Source organism: Ictalurus furcatus, chromosome 2, assembly GCF_023375685.1.
Source record: "Ictalurus furcatus strain D&B chromosome 2, Billie_1.0, whole genome shotgun sequence".
In the NCBI taxonomy this organism is placed as follows: Eukaryota; Metazoa; Chordata; class Actinopteri; order Siluriformes; family Ictaluridae; genus Ictalurus; species Ictalurus furcatus.
In genome coordinates, this window is record NC_071256.1 from 24,625,730 (window position 1) to 24,641,119 (window position 15,390).

The 15,390-nt window shown below is 39.9% G+C and overlaps 1 long non-coding RNA gene across 7 annotated transcripts in view; it reads left to right on the forward strand.

Annotated features, from left to right (window-relative positions):
• The window catches only part of LOC128598994 (uncharacterized), an 8,428-nt gene extending 6,722 nt beyond the window's left edge, over positions 1-1,706 (forward strand). For 2 of the 7 annotated variants that reach the window (XR_008384338.1, XR_008384344.1), the window contains exon 6: positions 102-1,706. This is a non-coding gene — a long non-coding RNA (uncharacterized LOC128598994). The other 5 variants (XR_008384340.1, XR_008384342.1, XR_008384343.1 and 2 more) reach the window with 5 other exon arrangements.
• The last annotated feature ends 13,684 nt before the right edge of the window (positions 1,707-15,390 follow it).

The following is a 15,390-nucleotide window of genomic DNA, read 5'->3' on the forward strand; positions in this document are numbered from 1 at the left end:
CTTGGTCATTATTCACACATGAATTCATAAGACTCACGTTGTAGTTAAGTTTGGCTCTTCATTAGTCATGTACTGTTATTGTCATGTGTTACTGATAACAGTCACCAAGCAGGCTGACTTCCACAGAACTGCAGCATTATGAAAAGGTGATAATGATGCGTCTGCTTTTATGAGCCCGGGGAGAGATAAGAAAACAATAAATGTCACCTTGAGACTCCTTGAACAGCTGTGTCCTGAGATTAAGGGAGGATTGCTGAATGTAAAATGGGTGATCTGTACTGCAGCCTATGAGCTTTTTAAAAAAAATAAAATAATTAATGTTAGTTAGCAGCAAACACATGAAATTTATGATAGCAGTCAGGGGTTGTGTGTGGGTGTGCAAGACAGAAAAGTGTAATACTAACACCAAAGAGCAAGCCTACCACAATGAAGGAGGGGGTAAAACATAAGAGCCTGTTTCATCTTTGGCTTCCCTTATTCTATGAATACACGTTTATGATTCATGTCACTTACATCACCCTGTGTGTTTTTTTTTCCATGTAATGATGCCACAGCAATTCCGCTTTCAGGATGTCTCGCAGGTTATATTTATCAGCAGCCAATGACCGCATTCAATACGGCAAATAAAGCAAAAACTGACCATCAGTCTTCACCTAGAGACGTTCGACTGAAATAAAACTACAGTTCAGTCCTTGCCTGTGTGTTATCTGAGAACTACATGCAGCTTTTAAGGACATTTCAGTAAGCAGGTGCACTGTGAGACATCATGGAAAATTGCTTAATTAAATCCACGAACACTGATTAACTTGTATAATCAATATTTGGACAAATGTTCCAGTATCTGCTCCTCGGGTTTCTAATCCGTACATACATCATGATAGTATCATTACTGCAGTAATCAGGCAGTCCATCAATTTGAAGATAGGAAAGTTTTCTGTTTTAGCAACACAAACCAAATGAACACTCCCCTGAAGTACATATAGTACAGTCAGCAGTGATTCACACAGTGTACACTACATAGTTATCCTACTTACAAAAGCCTGCAGTGTACACTAATTGTGGCACATTAACAACATAACGATGATTTTTAGTGTTTATAACAATGTGATGATGATTTTTAGTGTTTATAACTCCTTCAGTGTTTGACATGTTCATGTATTGACACATTTTCTTGGGAAATATTCAAAATTGAGTTACAGGCATGTAGTGAGGATTTTCTATTGAAAATTTTTCACATTCGTATTCAGACCTCAGACATACCGTTGAGGTCATAAGTTTGTATACGCCTTGTGGAATCTGCAAAATGTTAACCATTTTAATAAATAAATATACATAAGCAATCATAAAAATTGCATTTAGTGTTTTATTTAGTACTGCCTTGAATAAGTTATTTTACATAACAGATTTTTACATATAGTTCACAAGACACAATAATACCTGAATTTACACAAATGAACCAGTTCAAAAGTGTACATACGCTTGATTCTTAACACTGTGTGTTGTTACCTGGATGATCAGTGACTGCTTTTATGTTTTGTGATAGTTGTTCATGAGACCTTTGTTTGTCCTTTGTCCTGCCCATTGGTCTTCAGAAATAATCCTCCAAGGTCCTGCATATTATTTGCTTTTCCAGCCTCTTCTGCATATTTGACCCCTTTACAACAGCGGCTATAAGATTTTGAGATCCATCTTTTCACACTTAAGACAATTGAGGGACTCCGACACAGCTATTATAAAAGGTGCGAACATTCACTGATGCTCAAGAAGGCAACACGATTGTTGCCTTGTCACAGTTTGATATAACAACAATTTCAAGCTGAATTGAATGATTTAAGCACAGTTAATATACTAGCATACTGTACACATGGAAGCTATGGAAAGACATTCACCAACTTTGAATATGGACCAAAAGGATCAAAAACAAAAAGGGTTCTGATGTAATAAAGAAGAAGCAGCCTTTATTCGTCACATATACATTACACCACAGTAAAATTCTTTCACTGCATATCCCAGCATGTTAGGAAGTTGGGGTCAGAGCACAGGGTCAGCCATGATACAGCCCCCTGGAGCAGAGAGGGTTAAGGGTCTTGCTCGAGGGCCCAACAGTAACAGTTTCGCAGTACTAGGACTTGAAACCCCAACCATCTGATCAGTAACCCAGAGCATTAACCGTTGAGGCACCACTGCAGACGACTGTAAACATGTAATATTTATAAATATTGATTAATGTAATATTTAAATGCACACAGAATTTGTACTTTTATTGTATTTTTTTAATGCTGTTAAAGACATTCATGTTAGAATTGTAATGGGGATTGCTAAATCGCTCTCCATCACACAGCATAGCAAGAGCAAGAATTCATACTTCGTCACAGCACTTGCCAGTGGAAATACTGAACTATGGAATCAAGAGCCATTTTCCAGACCAAGCCAAGCAACAGTTTCAATTAGAAAATCACTATTATTCTGAGAATATTTAGCAATTTATTAATGTATTATTAATGCCCCCCCCCCCAAATTAACACCTTTAGGAGAAGACAGATAATTAAGAATGAAATGATTTCATATAAATGCACACTAACAATATTTTTTGCAAGCTCTTTGCTCCATGCTAATATTTTATTTTGATCAGAATGTTACTGACAGGTCATTCTTGTTTTTAACTGTGGCATGTAACAGGATTAGCAGTTTGATCTCTGTCTAGGAGAGTCTAGTTTTAGATTGCGTGACTGGATGAGAGCTTTATCTCACACATTTCTCTTTCATTTAATTACCACTGTTAAATGACGGGAGGCAGGAGAGCAGGCAAGAGATAAAGGAGGAGAATGAGATGGAGATGGACCAGGCTGGGAAAAACAGGGAGAAAAAGAGCGGAGTGGGGAGGGGGGTGAGGTGGTCTGAGGTGGATATATTTAGCCAAAGAGGGGAGAGGGAGCTCTGTTCTCAAGGGTTTATTCCAGTAGGGTATATTTAGACTCCGGTCTTGAAAAAAAAAGAGAAGGAAAAAAGAATGATGTATAAACAGTATTACTGGAGTCTGATGTAATACAGTGCAATAGGGCCACACACACACACACACACACACACACACACACACACACTTGCACAGTTACTCAAGTGAGACATGCACTGCTGAAAATTAATAATGCTCTGGGAGACAGGAATTAACCACCGTCCCCTGGTACACACACACACACACACACACACACACACACACACACAGACAGAGGTACCAACAAAAACACTCCCAAGCCTAGAAATTTCAGCCAGTGTTCCATGCTTCAAGCACGGGCACAGCGAACACGTGGAGGAATGGAAGACAGAGTGAGCGACGCAGCTGAAAAAGCAATACTAACACCAATAACACCGAAAAAGTGCGGCGGCTGCGTACGGCTTAACGATAATAGCACAGAACCTGGACGAGGAGTCGCAGAGCAAGAGCCGCAGTGACGCCATTGTGGTTCCAACACACTTCCTGCCTGCTGCCACAATGTTTGTATGTCTTGTATCCATAGCAACTGCCAACACATAAATACCAGAGGAAGAAGGGGAGTTAGAAGAGTGAGCGAGCGAGAGAAAGAGAGACAGAGGGAGAGGGAGGGGGTGAGAGAGAGAGAGGGGGAGAGAGAGAGGACAAACCCATAATACTGGGCTCAAAGAGAGCAACTGGACCCAGTCTGGGCCTCAGCTCTTAGTGTGTGTGTAAGAATGCCACATGGTTCTGGAGCAGTAGTGGTCTACGTGGTGTAAGGCCCCTCTACCACACACACACACACACACACACACACACCTACAGAGAGAGAGAGAGAATACCTGCTGCTCAGTGTAGGTCCATGCAGTGAATTTTGGAATTGTGTGATCTTGTGATATAAATTAAACCATTCATTAGTTAGAAATACTGGATTGAAGTTTCATCCCAATATTTGCCAACACCACAATCAAAAAAAAAAAAAAAACATACAAGAAAACTACACACAGTAGTAGTTACAATGTACTTATGATTCCTACACTATTATAACAGTTCTTCTAATACATGTGTAGTTACACATAGTATTAAAAAGTTACACAAACAACTACAGTATAACTACTGAGTAGTATGCACTGTTACATAGACTGTTACAGCACATTTTATGTACTCAAATGTGTGTATTAATGTCACCCACCTCAGCGCATCATGACTGCTTAAACAGGACACGCTCCACAAGTTACGTTAAGGGCAATTACATTTGTATTACTACAGATTTTCAAATAATTGATCATTCCTGATAAATGAAACTGGTTTTGCTGGGTTTGCATCTTACAACATAAATATGACACCTGGATGGTATAAAAGCCGGACTTTAAAATACTACAGTACACTTGTGTGTCTGTAGCACATGTGCGTATTTACACAACGTTTACTGCTCAAACTGTTTGAGAAAATGTTTGAGCAAAATTTAATATGTAGTTACATATGAATACTACGTATCCTGTACGATGAAAGTGTGAGTGCGCACTGCTGGTATTATTTTCAATTACTCACTCAACTGCTGATGTTTAATTCACAGACATATACCGACTGCAGAGGATATCACATTTTCTGTAGTTGTTTTATCAACTTAAGAATCTGTAATTAGATTAAAGAAGTTATATATTTAAAGTATTGTTTTTATTAAAGTATACTTAATGATCAAGGATCCTCCTATATATCTACAACCATCTACGACTATTATCATGTCATCTATTGTTTAACTCCAGAGAACTACTGGAAGTTTTACACATCGATTCCTCACTCTTTTGGCACTCAGATTAATCATATTGGCACTGTTTTTTTGTTTGCTTATTTGTTTGTTTGTTTTTACTGGATTATTACCCTTAGGGCTTGGAAATGTGAAGTAGTATCAGAGGTTGAAACATCCGTGCCATAGCGAATATTGTGGGAAAACAAATAAAGGTATTGATTGTGCACTTACTGAAGTAGGAGAGAGAGAGAGAGAAAGAGACGGAGTGAGAGAGAGAGAGAGAGAGAGAGAGAGAGACGACGACCTGTTTCCTCTTAGGAATGCTTGTATAATTAGATCCCTGCTGTCATGACAACCAAACTGGATTTTTTAGGGGCCTGAGGCTGAGATTAGAGTCAGTTATAGCAGTATGAGTCAGAGTCTGAGACACACAGTCATACTGACACTGCACATGACACACACACACACGCACAAACACAGAGTTTACACATGTTACTTCACATACTGTAATCCCAAACAGAACATATGTCAGAATTGTGAACTTCACACATTATTATTTGCTTGTGTAATCTCTTAATTATCACACACACACACACACACACACACACACACACACGTAGATGTACACGCGTGTGCACGTGTTTGCCTTACTAACCATATGAGGAAATTCCATTTACATCATTATTAATGCAGCCAATTAACGATATGCCTACACCTAAATCCAGCCCTAACCGTAAACACAGTAACCAAAATAAAATCTCTTGGCCCTTTAAGGGTGTTTTTTTAGTTGTTTTATATATATATATATATATATATATATATATATATATATATATATATATATATATATATATATAATAAAAGCTTCACTGTTTGTTAAAAGACCATTTTACCTCATGGGGACCGTTCAGTTGTCCACACAAGGTCAACATTTTCAAGGTCAAAATCCATACATAATAGTCTGACGCAAATATGGAGCTCACACTTTAAATTTTTTTTTATTAATTTCTTAATGGCATAATCCAAAGTAATTGTGTGCAACCGTTCTCCACAACATCATATCTGCCAAGCCAAGAGCAACATCCTGACCTGTCAACACAGACAATATCACATAATATTAAGTCTTCTGTATGGAACAAATCTCAATCCAATATGAGTCATCTAATACTACAACATGCATCTGACTTCTTATGGCAATAAACAGTCTCTAGGTTTTTCTCTCTCACACACACACACGCACACAAAGGACTGTACAAGGGTTATTACACAGTGTAAGTATCACAGATAAATAAACTCTTAATCAAATTTCAGAAGTTCCCAGATCATTCTGCTTACATGTGCATTTGTGTGGGTTGCTAGGAGACAATGTGTGTGTGTGTGTGTGTGTGTGTGTGTGTGTGTGTGTATGTGTTTGTATGTGTGTATGTGCTGGGAAGAGGAATGTGTGACGTGTGTACAGCATTTAGATGGGTGTAGACGTCTGAGAGGCCCTGTTCTCACCAAGAGGGTTCTGAGTGGAGGAGAGATGAAAGGAGGGGACAAGGAGAGAGGAGGCGAGGCACTGGAAGTCGTAAAGTGTCTAATAGCTCTGTCGGGAAAAGAGCAGCTTCCCCTTGGGGCCTTCAGCACTGGGGAGGAGGGTATATGTGTGTACTTGTGTGCGTGTATGTGTATGTGTGTGTGTGTGTGTTGTCAACAGTAGACAGGTGCAGGGTTTAAGTAGTCTTCTCATAAGACCTAGCAAGACTCTCAAACCCTGATCTACACAAATCACTTTAGAGAGCCACTGAAGGCTAGATCGCGTCATACCAACAGCTGAAGTGTGTGTGTGTGTGTGTGTGTGTGTGTGTGTGTATGTGTGTGTGTGTGTGAGGAAACCTGCTGCTGCAATGATTGAAGTCACATTTTGTATCTTTCCAGTGTCTATCCTCGGTTCCTAGCTACATAAAAAAAACACAGCTGTGTGCTTCAGTGAACAAGGATCTGATATTAGACCGCTAGCATGCTCGATACATTAACTAGCTAATGTTAATGAATTATTAGGTGACTATCATGCTAGATAAGTTAATTAGCTAATGGTAACGAATTATTAGATGACTAGCATGCTAAGAAACGTTAACTAGCTAATGTTAGCTCATTATTAGACCATTAGCATGCTAGATAAGTTAATTAGCTAATGTTAATGAATTATTAGGTGACTATTATGCTAGATAAGTTAATCAGCTAATGTAACAAATTCTTAGATGGCTAGCATGCTAGATAAGTTAATTAGCTAATGTTAATGAATTATTAGATGACTAGCATGCTAAGAAACGTTAATTAACTCATTAGCTCATTATTAGATGACTAGCATGCTAGATAAGTTACGTAGCTAATGTTAATGAATTATTAGACCACTAGCATGCTAAGATAAATTAACTAGCTAATGTTAATGAATTATTAGACCACTAGCATGCTAAGATAACTTAACTAGCTAATGTTAACAAATTATTAGACCACTAGCATGCTAGATAAGATAACTAGCTAATGTTAGCCAGTGTTTATTCAACTATACAGAACATTTACACAACACTGGTGGAGCAAATAAAATCGTTGGGTAGTTAACTCAGTTTTTGTTTTAAATAACAAAGCGGAATTAGTGAGCTAATACAACATGACCATAGAACATGTTTGCTATCTTTTCTGTTTACTCTTGAACGTATAAATGAATATATGGCCTGATATTAGGGACGTTTTATTAGGGAAGTATAATTTACAAGATAAATATATTTGTACTATTTTACGATAATATATTTCGAGTGTGTACGTTTTAAGAACCACGCCTTCCTTTCCAAATGTGTTTGTATTTACTTTGTTTCGAGATGGTTCAAGTATTAATAAGAGAGCTCCGATTCCCACAAACTCCAAGCCCTGTAATTCACATCCTAGGGGCGAATTGATTTTATATCCGTGTGCATCAGTAAAGATTGGGTTTAACTGACACGCACACACACACCTACACAGACTGGCTAGACTGAGAAGTAAATGAGTAGCTGGAACAGCTCATCAAACAGGGAAAATAAAAGGCTGGCTACGTCGTGTGAGTGTGTTATTGCCTGCCGTCTGCTGCTTGAAAGAGGGGAAACAGGCTTGCTCTTTTATTAGCAGCACTGCGGTGTAATTGCACCCTGCCTCTTCCTGTACTCCACACAACCGGGGAGGAAGGAGGGGGGAACTGGGCTTCTGACGTTATACAAATCGGAATTCCCTTCCCCATGCACACTCGTTCACTCACTCACTCACTCACACCCTTGCTCTAACCCCGTCTGGCTCCCAGACACTCTCTCTCTCTCTCTCTCTCTCTCTCTCTCTCGCTCTCTATCTCTCTCTCTGTCTTTCACACACTCGCACACATGGTGTCTGCGAGGCTGCCGGGCGCTCCCTCTGAAGACTCACTGCGATCTCCAGGAGTTTTAGGAAGGGCGAGTGGGAAAAAGTGCAAAAAAAAAAGTAACAGGTAAGCATCTGAGCCTTCTGTTTTAAAACTTTCAAGTAAAGTTCGGGTCTGGAGACGACTTCTAGCATTTCGCTGAAGCTCATGTTTACATTGAAACATCTGTGTGGCGCTTATGCTCTGGAAGTACACTCGCTGGGTGTGTGATGGGAATGTTTGTGAGAAGGGAGGCCGGCCTTTTCAGGATGGTTTGTCCTTAGTTGGTCATGCATGCATGAGCGCTGAGATTAGGTGCGAGGAATCACCAGAGTCTGCGATGGCCGAGAAGTCCCATCTAACAGAAAGGTCATCTGTAAATAGGTCCTCTGAATGAGATTTCTGTCTGTCTGATAGTGTGTGGGTCCTGTCTTTGTGCACGCACTGGCGTCTGTCAGCCAGACGTGCGTTTTTGGCCGGGCGAAGCGGAGGTCGTAAAAAGTTCTGGAAGAGTGGGCTGCGAAGCCACACAGAGCGCTGAAACATTCCGCTCATTGTTCTTGGGGCTCGTAAGGCCGAGCCAGATGCCACACAGCCTAAACAACTCGGAAGAACGAGACGTGAAGTAGGAGTGAGAAAAATATGCCACTCTGGAGGGACAGGATAGAGGAGAAAAAGCCATGCCATTAGGGTTCGTCTCATGTTGTGCTCGTTAAAGACCAGAGCGTTACTGCGTAAAGTGAAGGACTGCGAGAGACAAAAAAAAGAGAGAGAGTTCTGGCCTTAAACCTGTCACGCGTTTTGTTTTGCGCTAGCTGAGGACTGGGACAAGAACCAGGAAAGAGTGTGCTAGTGGAACAAGTGCAGTGTGTGTGTGTGTGTGTGTGAGTGTGGGGAGATAGCTCGACCCTTGACACTTCCATAGCTTTATGATGTGTTGAAGCAATGGGTCATGGCTGGGAGTTTGTTTTACACACACTTACACACACACACACACACACACACACACACACACACACACACACACACACACACAGATTAAAGGCAACATCCTTGATCTAAGCCTTGTTTTTTAGGTTTCTTTCAGACCAAACTTTTTTCCAACTCAAAGCATGTAAAAAGTGAGTTTTAAAAAGCAGCTCATTCAATGGAATTGGATTTGACTTTATTTGTATTTGAGAGAATACAAAGTGTTTAGGCAAAACGAATCCACTTCACTCACTGTCACACATGGCGGCAAGAATGCCGGTAGTTGCACCCCTTGGCTACTTTTGTTGAGTCATGAGTATAATGCTCTGGATATTTACAGCTTGGAATTTACAAAGTTTTTAAATAGTCTTTTACCCATAAATTCCCCAGTAAGAGTTTCACTACATTATAATCAGCCTCTGAATCGTTTTCAGTAACATGGCGAGTTATTTACCCATAAACGTAAGCATTCGCACCAAATCTTGCAACAAAATCAAACTTGACAACTTTAACCAGTCATGTGTGTAGCCAAAAAGAGGAACATACATTGAAACAAAGAGATGGTTTGGACAGGGTGTGTGATGTTAATCGGCTTCTGTGCAACACACACATACACACAGGAGAGAAGTCTAGTTAAAGTGTGTGGATCAGAGGACCCAGCTGTTTCGACTCTCCACTGGGGAAACTACCATTATTCTCTGTCTCTCTCTCACTCTCTTGTGCTCTCTCTCTCTCTCCCTCTCTCTCTCTCTCTGCCTCACTTACGCACACACATATATTTCTGTAGGCCTACACACTCAGGCACCCACCATGACGCACTGTAGTCATAGACGATACCACATCCAAACTACACACCGATGTTTTATATCTAACTGGATTATTTAGTATTAAAGTAGCTGAGCACTTCTCAATTGTTGTGCAATTTATTCCTATTGCTAAATTCTAAAATGGTGCATTGCAAAGTTCTACTGAAAGATATATACACTACCGGTCAAAAGTTTGGAGACACTTGACTGAAATGTTTCTCATGATCTTAAAATCCTTTTGATCTGAAGGTGTATGATTAAATGTTTGGGACAAAAATATAATTGTGCCAACATATTCATTTCTTTCATTAGAAAACGAACATTTTATTTACAAAAAATATATTTTTAATGGACGACTTGGAGCGAAATATTCCGAAAAGCAGCCAATAAGTGTCCAGTATAGGTGTGAACTCCTTTAATACTGTTTAAAAAGCATCTCAGGGGGATTCCCCAAGAAATCGGTTGAGAAAATGCCAAGAATACATTTTTGGAAATTCTACGCAAAAAAGGGGTCTACTTTGAAGATGCTAAAATATTCAATTATTTTGATTTATTTTGGATTTTAAAAACATAACTCCCGTAGTTCATTTGTGTTCATCTAGAGTTTTGATGACTTTATTATTATTCTAAAATGTGGGGGGAAATTAAATATACTTTTGACGGGTAGTGTACATATATGAATTAGAAGTGGTGAGGCGTCAGACTAAGAGCCCATAGAACCAAGTGCGAAAAGTGAATCTCTCACCGTCCTGAGGAAAAGTGGGATTTGTCCCTTTGCCTCAGTCCTTGCTATGTTCTCTCTCCTCTGGCATCTTCAGAGGTGGAACCATTTTCACCACACAACCCTATGAGCTGTCATTCACAAGAGGGAAAGACTGAGCTCATTGGTGTTAAAAACCACCACTTCAACCGAATAGAGGAAAGCGGAAAAGGAGGGAAAAGATCTGATGGAAAATATTAATGGAAGGAGCAAAGTGGGAGAGAGAGTAAAGTGTCAGGATCCTCCCTCCACCCCATTTCTGCTCCATCAAGAGCGGAGGAAGCTTGGTAAATGGCTCAGAGTGGTGGAGGCAACTGGGAAACCGCATTTACTCTCCTTTTCCAAATAGCATCACTGCCTCAGATGATGTCTTTACTCGTTTCTCCTCCAATATTGGGTTTTATGTTAAAATTCCTGCAAAAGGCTACAATTTCTGAAAAAGGGTTTTTTTGGGTTTAGGGAATATGGGTGGCAAATTTATGAAAACAAATATTTTTCTTTTGTTGTTACAATTTTCTTTTATGGTATGGTAGCCATTGTGCTGATTTTTCGCTAAACAGCCTTGTGTTTGAAAGTGTGTGCGAGCGATAACTTGAGTTATCCCTTCACAGCCAGACACACTTCCCCTCGGGGAAAAAAAACCTCCTCTCGCATAGACATAGAAAGTGACACACACACACACACACACACACACACACACACACACACACACACTGCATTCGCCATATTTAGCTATGGATTGAGTGCTGTAAATGTAAGTGGTTAGGGTCATTCAGCGTTTAACATTAGATAGGAGCAGCAGTAAGTGTGAGTGGAGGAAATAAGTTTGGCAGACACACTTTACTCCTAGTTTGCCTGTTACAGTAGGACACACACACACACACACACACACACACACACACACACACACACACACACACACACACACACACACACATAAGAGAAGGGGTTTGTTTAGGATGGGAGTTCCCCATGTGGGCGATCTTGCTCTCGGAATGTTCCTGTCACTGCCTGTGTGGGATCGAGATCGAGTTTGAGATCAGACGATTACTTCCGACATAATCCCTCTTTTCCATGCAACGAATAACTAATTATGAGAACCCAATACTAAGAAAAATTTGATTAGTAATAATATAGCGATTTTCACGTACACATCAATAAACTACAATTATATATTAATTTTACATTTACTATTTATTATTATTTTATACTACTATTAGTATAGGATTATGACTTGGCCAACATATTCTATCCGATACCTGGGTTAGCTCATTGCGTGTCAATCTATACAAGCACATCATGAGCTCACCTGCAAAATTTATAGAAATTCATCGATAGTACACATCAGTAAATTATAATGGGGTGGTGTGGTGGTACAGTGCATAGTGTTGCCACTTCACAATGTCCTGTATTCAATCCTGAGCTCAGGTTACTGTCTGTATGGAGTTTCGCATGTTCTCCCCGTGTTCATCTACGTTCCCTCTGGATTCTCTGGTTTCCTCCCACTGTACACAATCAGGTAGGCAGATTGGTTATGCTAAATTGCCCTTAGCTGTGAATGGGTGTGTGTGTGTGTGTGTGTGTGTGTGTGTGTGTAGTGCCCTGTGATAGACTGGCGTCCCAATCAGGGTGAATTCTCTCATCTTGTACCCAGTGCTCTCAGTGTTCTCAGCAGTCTCCAGATCCACTGCAAACCCTCACCAAGATAAAGCAGTTATAATATAAATTAAATGAATGAATGAAACAAATTATGAATAAACTACTATTGATGAACGTATAATTATCGTTATGATGATTTTGCAGACGTATTTTTGCCCAATATCTTCAATATCCCTCCAGCAAAGCAAGAGATCACATGCAAAATGTGTAGCAATTCTAATCAGTGAACGATTTGGTTTATAAATAAAGTCATAAGAGAACGCTCTGCCCCTCTTGACGGCTCATAACCTATGTGAACTCTTATTCATTGGTACTCATGAGGCTGTGCTGGTAGAAGTAACTAAACGCCTGTGACGTTGCTGTCCCTTTTGTAACCAGGCATCAGAGAGAGATCCTTTATCTTAAAGTAGAAGTTGATCCCTCCTGAATGAAAAGTCAAGCTGATCCCGAGACAGAGCTCAACTTCATGTCTGACCTCATCTAGGCCTGTCATTGAGAAGCTATTTTTATAAGGTCACAGGAAGCGTGGTCACTGCGAACCGCTACAGGACGAAAGGCAACCACAATGATCTGCAACTGCATGACAAAGACAAGACTCACATGATAACGCAGTACGAGGAGCCGACCGGAGACCAGCACCTCAGCTAGGATGACCTCACATGTGTACACACGCACCCCTCCTCCTCTTCCCCCCCCAGTGTACCTGCTGCTGGCCAGGGGAATTCCTGGCAGAGTGATTTTTAACCTTAATGACTGAATCACATTGCCAGGGATTTCCAATGGCTGGTATGAAGAAAGCGACCCAGACGGTGCACGCTTCCCCTCGCAGACCCAGACACACGCACACACATGCACAACTACACATAAACATGCAGGCTCTTAATCCTGCTGGAATGTGTGTGCGCCGTACCCACGTGAATACTGCAAGGCGCCGACACACCCTCTTGAGCCAGTATGTGCATGCAAAAAGCCACTTGTATGCACGCACACATTAATGCATATACACATATCATAAAAATATGTAGTATTGCCTCTTGGCTCCGTGGTAGCAGGACTTACCCACATGTGAACAGTGTACTAAACCTCCATGTTCACAGTGGTTAAGTTCTGCCCCCAGGGTCAGCACACGAGTCCAGACAAGAAGAGGGCAATAATGCAGTAATTCACAAGCATCTCCCAAACCATCGCCCTGATCTTGATTTTTTTTTCTTTATTAAACATATTTCTGAATATAATATCATATTTCTCCCAGCTAATAGAATATAGTATTAGAATAGTTAGCAGGTATTCAAAAGGTTCTTTGAAGGTTAGGCTGTAATGTTCTTAATAAATATCCAACAGTAAGGGTTTGCTTCACAATGTTATTAGAGCACAACTCAGACAACACTCCAAGTTAGTCAAAAACATTATGGAAACATCAACATTTCTGTTGCAGCAATGTTGTAGGAACATTTATAAATGTTATATAAAACCTTCCCAGGAAAACTTGACGTTCTTTTGACCACGGGTGTTCAATGATTTTTTTTAAATGTCCTTGTACCTAAAATGTATCTATATAAATTAAATTTTTTTCCTCAGTCATAGTATGAGTTACTTTCTTTAAGACTTTAAAAAAATTCTACTTTTGACACATTTTCACATTCTGCATGCATAATTTTTTTTTTGCACACTCAATATAATACTGCTGACTTGATATTTCACCCAGAAATCTCACTCTGAAGTTGAATTGTGTCTGTGGTGTCTGTCGATATGCACATCAGCAGTCTGCTGTCTTGTTTTGTGCGTTCTGTGACGTGTACCAGTTTCAGATAGTGTCTTTAGTAAAAGTCTGTCATGCATCAGTTTTCCTTTCAAAGTGCTGCGGAACCCAGACAAGTCAGTCAGGCGATCATAAAAGCTGTTTGTCTGCACGAACACCCAGAGCCGGAAAGAGTGGAAAGAGTCCTGAGGAAATATTCATCGAGCTGCCAATCTGCCTTTAGAAATGGAAAACACAGTATAAATATATAAACCAACAATAAATGTATGATTTGAAAATAAATAGACCTTAAGTGTATTAAAAAATTACCTTCATTACATTTTTTTTTGTAATGCACTACCACATTTTTTAGTAAATGGTTTCAGAATGGAAACACGTTGTACTGAAAAGTACAGAAATAAAATCTATACAAATTTTCCTTGTTTATTTTGAGCAAAAAGAAAAAGATATAATGCTATGAAGCAGATTTCGCATAGTTATATTTACACAAATAATTGTGCCCATGATAATATAAGTAAGTAAGCAAGTCATTTAGAAGTACAAGTAAGTAAACATTACCCCTTGCCTCTCAACACCAAATGCCCAAGCAAATAATCTTTAATAATTATAATTGCTCGAAAATCTTCCAGATGCTCAGGATATTTCTTAACTAGTACTTTCAGACTACCACACCTAAAATATACCGGTCTATGTATTCTCACACTCTTGTGTTATTCTTGGACCTGACACCTGTAGGTGTGTATGGTATGTCTCAGTGGCTGACTGTGTGTGCATCTATCAGGTGTGGTTTTAGGAGACTGAGATATTTTGTTTTGTTCTTGTTTTATTCTTGTGTGGTTTCTGGAGACCAGATATAATACAACATTGACGTTCGTGTACGAGTGTGTGCAGCCGACGTCTCGCAGAACAAGTGCAGCTTTTTGCATGCAAGATCTGGGTGTGCTTAGTTTATAATCTCTGAAATGATGTCTCCTTCTCTGTAGTGCGGAGTAAAATACTATCCCAGTGTATCTGGTGTTCTCTGTTCTTCCACGTGATGCAAGAATTGCAATTCTTGATAACTGAGTGAACAGTTATCTAGACGTGTCTGTTTACAAAGCACATGGGGGGGGGGGGGGGCGCAAAACAAGAGGGGTTGTTTGTAGTGCTATACAGGGCGAAACAATGAGTCCAGTGGAGAAGAAAAAGGAGAAAATGAAATATAATACACCACAAGTATAATACACAGTAAAAGACAGGATGGTGGAAAAACAGCACACACACACAGGGTTTTATTGTGTATTGTCAATTTTATGCACTAATTTGGA